Consider the following 8506-nt stretch of genomic DNA (forward strand, 5'->3'; position numbering starts at 1 on the left):
ACATGGCAGGCTGCATGGCAGGCTGCTCCTACCAGGTGACGTGGAGAGAATCTGTGTCTGCACCACGTACTCTCACTACTGGTGTCCTCCAGGGCTCGGTTCTAGGCCCTCTCTTATTCTCTCTACACCAAGTCACTCGGCTCCGTCATATCCTCACATTGCTATGCAGATGACACTCAACTACTTTTCCCCTTCTCCACTTCTTACACCCAGGTGGCGTAATGCATCTCTGCGTGCCTGGCAGATATCTCAGCTTGGATGTCGGCCCCCCACCTCAAACTCAACCTCGACAAGACGGAGCTGCTCTTCCTCCCGGGGAAGGCCTGACAGTTCAACCTCTCCATCACGGTTGAAAACTCCACAGTGTTGCCCTTCCAGGGTGCAAAGAACCTTGGCGTGACCTTGGACAACACCCTGTCGTCCTCTGCAAACATCAAAGCAGTTACCCCCTCCTGCAGGTTCATGCTCTACAACATCCGTAGAGTACAACCCCACCTCACACAGGAAGCGGCGCAGGTCCTAATCCAGGCACTTGTCCTCTCCCGTCTGGACTACTGCAACTCGCTTTTGACTGGACTCTCTCATGTCATCCTGCTCCTCCGCACACTCCACTTCATGCCAGCCGAAGCTCGCATCCACTACAAGACCATAGTGCATACCCACAGAACAGCAAGAGGAACTGACCCTCCCTACCTTCAGGCTATGTTGTAACTCTATACCCCCCAACCCGAGCACTCCGTTCTGCCATCTCAGGTCTCTTGGCCCTCCCGCTCAGCCCAGTCTAAGCTCTTCTCTGTCCTGGCACCCCAATGGTGGAACCAGCGTCCCTGCCCATCTTAAGAAAACATCTGAAACCCTACATCTTCAAACAGTATCTTAAATAATCCTCCTCCTCACCTCGATGCCCCCGCCCCCAAATAAACCAAAAAACGTAACCAGCACTTGCACTTAACCACCCCCATAATAAAGAGATGCTCTGCTTTTTTGACACCACACTCCAAAAAACAGGTTTTGCAGGTTCTAGTTTGGTCTAATCTTGATTATTGTCCAGTTGTGTGGTCCAGTGCGGCAAGAAAAGACCCAGTTAAACTGCAGCTGGACCAGAACATAGCGGCACGTTTTGCTCTTAATTGTAATCAGAGGGCTGATATAAATACTATGCATGCCAGTCTCTCTTGGCTAAGAGTTGAGGAGAGACTGACTGCATCACATTCTTTTTATAAGGAACATTCATGTGTTGAAAATCCCAAATGGTTTGCATAGTCAACTTACACACAGCTCTGACACACATTTATCCCACCGGACATGCCACCAGGGGTCTTGTCATAGTCCCCAAATCCAGAACAAAGTCAAGAAAACGTACAGTATTATATAGAGCCCTTATTGCATGGAACTACCTTCCATCTCCTATGGCTCAAATAAACAGCAAACCTGGTTTTAAAAAACAGATAAAGCAACACCTCGCGGCAAAACGCCTCTCCTCTATTTGACCTAGATAGTTTGTGTGTATACATTGTAGGCTATGTGTGCCTTTTTTTTAAAAGAATGTATGTAGTTCTTTCCTCGAGCTGTTTTTGTCTAACGACGTTCTGTATTATGTCATTCTGTATTATGTCATTCTGTATTATGTCATTCTGTATTATGTTTCATGTTCTGTGTGGAACCCAGGAAGAGTAGCAGCTGCTTTTGCAACACCTAATGGGGGTCCTAATAAATACCAAATACACCCCCCCCCCAATTCTTCTAAGTAATTAAGGAAGAATGTACTCTGATATGTGGTTGTCCCACCTAGCTACCTTAAGATGGATGCACTAACTGTAAGTCGCTCCGGATGGATGAGCGCGTCGGCTAAATGACTCAAATGTCAAATGTAAATGGGAGCTGCAGAACAAAGCTCACTGATCAGATACAGTGCCTTGCGAAAGTATTCGGCCCCCTTGAACTTTGCGACCTTTTGCCACATTTCAGGCTTCAAACATAAAGATATAAAACTATTTTTTTGTGAAGAATCAACAACAAGTGGGACACAATCATGAAGTGGAACGACATTTATTGGATATTTCAAACTTTTTTAACAAATCAAAAACTGAAAAATTGGGCGTGCAAAATTATTCAGCCCCTTTACTTTCAGTGCAGCAAACTCTCTCCAGAAGTTCAGTGAGGATCTCTGAATGATCCAATGTTGACCTAAATGACTAATGATGATAAATACAATCCACCTGTGTGTAATCAAGTCTCCGTATAAATGCACCTGCACTGTGATAGTCTCAGAGGTCCGTTAAAAGCGCAGAGAGCATCAAGAACAAGGAACACACCAGGCAGGTCCGAGATACTGTTGTGAAGAAGTTTAAAGCCGCATTTAAAGCCAAGAGGCCCATGATCACTCTGGATGAACTGCAGAGATCTACAGCTGAGGTGGGAGACTCTGTCCATAGGACAACAATCAGTCGTATATTGCACAAATCTGGCCTTTATGGAAGAGTGGCAAGAAGAAAGCCATTTCTTAAAGATATCCATAAAAAGTGTCGTTTAAAGTTTGCCACAAGCCACCTGGGAGACACACCAAACATGTGGAAGAAGGTGCTCTGGTCAGATGAAACCAAAATTGAACTTTTTGGCAACAATGCAAAACGTTATGTTTGGCGTAAAAGCAACACAGCTCATCACCCTGAACACATCATCCCCACTGTCAAACATGGTGGTGGCAGCATCATGGTTTGGGCCTGCTTTTCTTCAGCAGGGACAGGGAAGATGGTTAAAATTGATGGGAAGATGGATGGAGCCAAATACAGGACCATTCTGGAAGAAACCCTGATGGAGTCTGCAAAAGGCCTGAGACTGGGACGGAGATTTGTCTTCCAACAAGACAATGATCCAAAACATAAAGCAAAATCTACAATGGAATGGTTCAAAAATAAACATATCCAGGTGTTAGAATGGCCAAGTCAAAGTCCAGACCTGAATCCAATCGAGAACTGAAAACTGCTGTTCACAAATGCTCTCCATCCAACCTCACTGAGCTCGAGCTGTTTTGCAAGGAGGAATAGGCAAAAATGTCAGTCTCTCGATGTGCAAAACTGATAGAGACATACCCCAAGCGACTTACAGCTGTAATCGCAGCAAAAGGTGGCGCTACAAAGTATTAACTTAAGGGGGCTGAATAATTTTGCACGCCCAATTTTTCAGTTTTTGATTTGTTAAAAAAGTTTGAAATATCCAATAAATGTCGTTCCACTTCATGATTGTGTCCCACTTGTTGTTGATTCTTCACAAAAAAATACAGTTTTATATCTTTATGTTTGAAGCCTGAAATGTGGCAAAAGGTCGCAAAGTTCAAGGGGGCCGAATACTTTCGCAAGGCACTGTACGTTCTTGCTGAGGCAAAGGAAGGTGCGGTCCTCGCCGAGGACCACGTACGTTGCATTGATCCAATGTCCAATAGAACATGGAGGTACAGTGTAGAGGCAGCCAGGACATCACTGAAAAGGCTTGACGTCTGGCAGCCGCTGCAAAGGAAATGTTGGGTTAACTGACAGGGACATGGGTTGGTCTTACCCCACGAAAGGGGATGAGCGTATTTATTGGTTTACAGTAGAATTTAGTTTTATTTTTTTATTTTTTACTTGTCATTGTTCACGTTTATGGGGTCACACTTTGCTCACCTTTAATATTACTTTTGTTTTATCCTTCTGCTGGACACCAGACTTGTTGAATTATTGACGAGACATCCTGCTTCTTCCAACATGTTGCAAGCCAGACCTCTCTCCGCAGAACACCTCATCCCTCGCTTTCGTTTGACTTTAGGCCCAAGGTTGTGATGAGAGAATAGTTGAGAACACGTATGACTATTGGAGGCATTGGCTTCTAAATTGGATGGTCAGTATTGAGAACTCATAAATCTGTCTTCTATTTAACGAGCAATGTAAAACTGAGATTAAGAGAACGTTTCCCCGGATCCAGATTCTGGGCTAAATAGCCATGATTTACAGTATAATTGAGATTGAGAATGCTTTATTCCAGGATTTACACTGTAATCTGTGTTTGGGAAAACGGTCCTTAGAGGACATGAATCTATTACAATGTGTTTGATAGACTGAAATGCATAGCGTAATTCATGATCATTATGTTTAGGAAAAGCCCATTTTAGCCTCTCAATTTAACCCAAGTCAAATTATCTGTGTTCTTGTGTCCTCTTCAGTATAGAGTCTTTGACCCTCAGGAAGCGTCTCCTCTTCGTGTCTGGCCTAGAGGACATCCCTACACTGGGCTTCCCCACACAGCCTAACTTGGAGTTCCCACATGCCCACTGGGAGAGACGGGTAGTTCCCGTTGCTGTACCAGAGGTCAACACCTGCATTATGGTCCTCTGTCTGCCGACCAACGCCTCTTATACGCATTTAAGGAGTTTATGACATCTTGCATACTCGAAACACTAAGGTTGACTTGGAGAAAAACTCACTGGAGAATCACGTACAAGTAAATACAAGGCGGCAATATACCCGGATCTGGTATATGACTGTTGTTTTCTTGTTGTTGACAAGCATGTTGTTATCCTATGGTCAGTACTGTAGCTATATGAGACATCTTTTAATTACCCCTGAGTGGGCTAACCCTATTGGCGCAATGCGTAGGGTGTATTTGTTTCACGCCAGCAACCCGGGTTCAATTTCCTGTCTGTAGCCTACATAGATTGTGCAGGGAGAACACGTTCACTTGAAATGCCCGAGACGTGCGCAGATGTTTCCGCTTGGACTGGCTTGACATGTCATACCTGATCTACATATATATATATATATATATATTTACTCCTCTGATACAGATACTTCCCTCTCTTTTGAGCTTTGTCTCTGTCCATAATAGTCTCACAAAAGACTAACGGCCTGTCTCATCCCTGGTTTGCAACTCTGCCTCCGAGAACCTCTTTAGCCAACCGAAAATCAAACTAAACAAGCTGGATGTTAAAAGACAACACAAACAAAGATTAAGTGTTGGAGAGGGCATGCAACCTCCCAACAGAGGAATGTGATTATGGGGTCCTAAAATTCTAAATCAAATAGCTAAATAATCCATGGTGTGACCATTTTCAAACAACAGTTTAGTAAGGGGGAGGGGGAAACTGAAAGGCTTGGAACTCTCTTTCTTATTGGTCTATTAACTAATTTACCGCATGGTGATGTCCAACCTCATAGTGTGGAAATGTATAAATGTCAAACACAGGAACTTCATGTTTTTGACTGCACTGGGCCTTACTGTTTCATAAGCCTGCCATCTTGTGGTAGGTTGCTGCAGCTGCAGCTACTGTCTTGTCCATTTTGGGTACTTAATCTGGGAATACAGAGAGAGCATCTGATGCAATATTTATGCCAGCCTTCGGCAAACAAATACTTAATAATGATGATGATACATTTGTGTGTGTGTACCTTCTACGGCAACTCCTTTATTATGCTTGGTGTGTCCCGGTCCCTCGTATCCATCCACACACACACACAGTGGTAGCAACTACACTTAGGTCCAACGCCTTGATCGCCTGGCCTACACTAACACACAGACACACTTGACACACACGCACACCCTTGCCCAGCTCGAAAGATAACTTCTTTCCTTGTTCGAGACTAGAGTTAAACAGGGTTCCTTCCAGCAGCATGCCAACACAGTAAACAAACACCTTGTCCTCAGCCAACAAACACCCTGTCCCTGTGCTTCACTAACTACAGAGGGGTAGGGAGGGAGGGAGACACTGCTGTAGCAGTGTGTTGCACAGTCAGCCTGTGGTATTTTTTATTTTGCCCCCCCCCCTGTGGTAAATTCAATTGATAGGACATGATTTGGAAAGGCACACCCCTGTCTATATAATGTTCCACAGTTGACAATGCATGTCAGAGCAACAAGACTGTGTCAAGGCACAAATCTGGGGAAGGGGTACCAAAACATTTTGGCCGCATTACTGGTCCCCAAGGACACAGTGGCCTCCATCTTTCTTAAATGGACGAAGTTTGGAACCACCGAGACTGGCCGCCAAACTGAGCAATTGGGGGAGAAGGGCTTTGGTCAGGGAGGTGACCAAGAACCCGATGGTCACTCTGACAGAGCTCCAGGGTTCCTCTGTGGCGATGGGAGAACCTTCCAGAAGGACAACCATCTCTGCAGCACTCCACCAATCAGGCCTTTATAGTAAAGTTGCCAGACGGAAGCCACTTCACAATAAAATGCACATGACAGCCCGCTTGGAGTTTGCCAAAAGGCACCTAAAGGAATCTCAGACCATGAGAAACAAGATTCTCTGGTCTGATGAAACCAAGATTGAACTTTTGGCCTGAATGCCAAGCATCACATCTGGAGGAAACCAGGCACTATCCCTAAGGGTGAAGCATGGAGGTGGCAGCATCATGCTGAGGGAATGTGTTTCAGCGGCAGGGACTGGGAGACTAGTCAGGATCGAGGGAAAGATGAACAGAGCAAAGTACAGAGAGAGATCCTTGATGAAAACCTGCTCCAGAGTGCTCAGGACCTCAAACTGGGACAAAGGTTCACCTTCCAACAGGACAACGACCGTAAGCACACAGCCAAGACAATGCAGAAGTGGCTTCGGGACAAGTCTCTGAATATCCTTGAGTGGCCCAGCCAGAGCCCGGACTTGAACTCGATCGAACATCTCTGGAGAGACCTGAAAATAGCTGTGCAGCAACGCTCCCCATCCAACCAGACAGAGCTTGAGAGGGTCTGCTGAGAAGAATGGGAGAAACTCCCAAAATACAGGTGTGCCAAACTTGTAGTGTCATACCCAATAAGACTCGAGTCTGTAATCACTGCCAAAGGTGCTTCCACAAAGTACTGAGTAAAGGGTCTGAATACTTCTGTAAATGGGATCTTTCCGGGTTTTATTTTTAATACATTTGCAAAAATTTCTACAAATCTGTTTTTGCTTTGTCATTATGGGGTATTGTGTGTGGGTTGATCAGGGGAAAAACTATTTAATCCGTTTTAGAATAAGGCTGTAATGTAACAAAATGTGGAATAGTTGAAAGGGTCTGAACACTTTCCAAACGTGCTGTATATTGTGCACGAAAAATTCAGTTATAAATCATTTTGTCTTAGTTGAGAACAAATTGTCATCCAATAGGCTTTGCTTAAATTTCCAATATCCCCGTTCATGTGGAAATTCTGTAAGAGTTATGTGAAGGCCAATTAGATGGTGGTCCGATCGCGGGTCTGTCTCCTATCAATACTTTTTTTTAAACTGTTGGTGTCAGCGAGAATGACCCAACATTGTTTGTTGTTGTTGTAAGTAATCAATTTTAGAATAAGGCTGTAACGTAACAAAATGTGGAAAAACTGAGTTCTTTCCGAATGCACTCTATGCTATGTCAATGATATTTGTGATCTCCTTAAGGGCGTGTGGTAGTGTTACTGTATGCTGTGTAGTAATTTGGGCTGCTGTTGTGTTTAGGTCTCGGGCTTTGGGCTCTAAACCTGTTCAAGAAGTGAAAGGATTTGTGTGATGATGTGGAAATGTAGGAACTGTCTGAGACAAGGAGAGGTCTCAAGCATAAGGGACAATAAAGGTAATTCATAAATACCTCATGAAAATGTCAGTTGTCTGGTTGAGTGGGAGATCAGTGCTTAAACCGGTCAAGTCATCCTGTGTGTTAGTTATCTCAGAGGACAGCCTACTTGATATCCGAAGGCAATGTGAGTCTCAATCATTGTAAAATAAAAGGAAATCCCTGTGACGTCTCACATTCATAATTGAAACACTTAAAGACGAAAATAATTTTAAACTGTTGTTTCACACGTTAACACACCACACACACACCCACAACTGAAATGCATTGAGGGAGATGAGATTTAGGAGTATGATGCATCTTGATGGAGGTTGAATGTCTGATGTTGGGTAGATCACGGGGGAGGACTCTGGATGTTGGGAAAGGAGCCCTGGAGGTATCTGGCGCTGCAGAACCCCTCTTTAGATTCTGTAGAACTAGAACAGAGTAAACAGGAAGAGGGGAGGAGAACGGGGAGGCGGACAGCTGCAACAGAGAAAATTCACAGGTAACCGTAGATCAAGTGGCTATATTAAAGGGGTAGTTTTAGTCATCTAACTAGTTATCTTGCAGTACAGATGGGTCAACGGAATGGTTGAGATGGACTATGGGCCCTGGGTTTTCATATCCATGGTTGGTCAGGCAAATGTTTTGTTGCTTCTAATCACTGCAGTCCACACCGACTGCTTGCATAATTCAAGGGAGCACACAATTAGATAGTAAGATATAGAGTTAGATTACTATTAACTAACTTTAGCTACTTCAGTAGATGTACACTTCACTTTCATAACGCACATTAACAGTGCTGTAAAAACTAGCTAGCTGGATAACCTTTCCATTATTCATACAGTACCAGTCAAACATTTGGACACACCTATTCATTCAACGGTTAATATTAATTTTTAAAAACTATTTTCTACATTTTAGAATAATAGTGAAGACATCCAAACTATGAAATGACACAT

The 8506-nt window shown here is 44.0% G+C and overlaps 1 long non-coding RNA gene across 1 annotated transcript; it reads left to right on the top strand.

Annotated features, from left to right (window-relative positions):
* Positions 1 to 3343: 3343 nt before the first annotated feature.
* On the top strand, positions 3344 to 7730 carry LOC135573998 (uncharacterized). Its single transcript, XR_010465102.1, has 2 exons — positions 3344 to 3876; positions 4199 to 7730. It is a non-coding gene; the product is annotated as an uncharacterized LOC135573998 (long non-coding RNA).
* Positions 7731 to 8506: the final 776 nt, after the last annotated feature.

This window comes from Oncorhynchus nerka, linkage group LG11, assembly GCF_034236695.1.
Source record: "Oncorhynchus nerka isolate Pitt River linkage group LG11, Oner_Uvic_2.0, whole genome shotgun sequence".
NCBI classification, from domain to species: Eukaryota; Metazoa; Chordata; class Actinopteri; order Salmoniformes; family Salmonidae; genus Oncorhynchus; species Oncorhynchus nerka.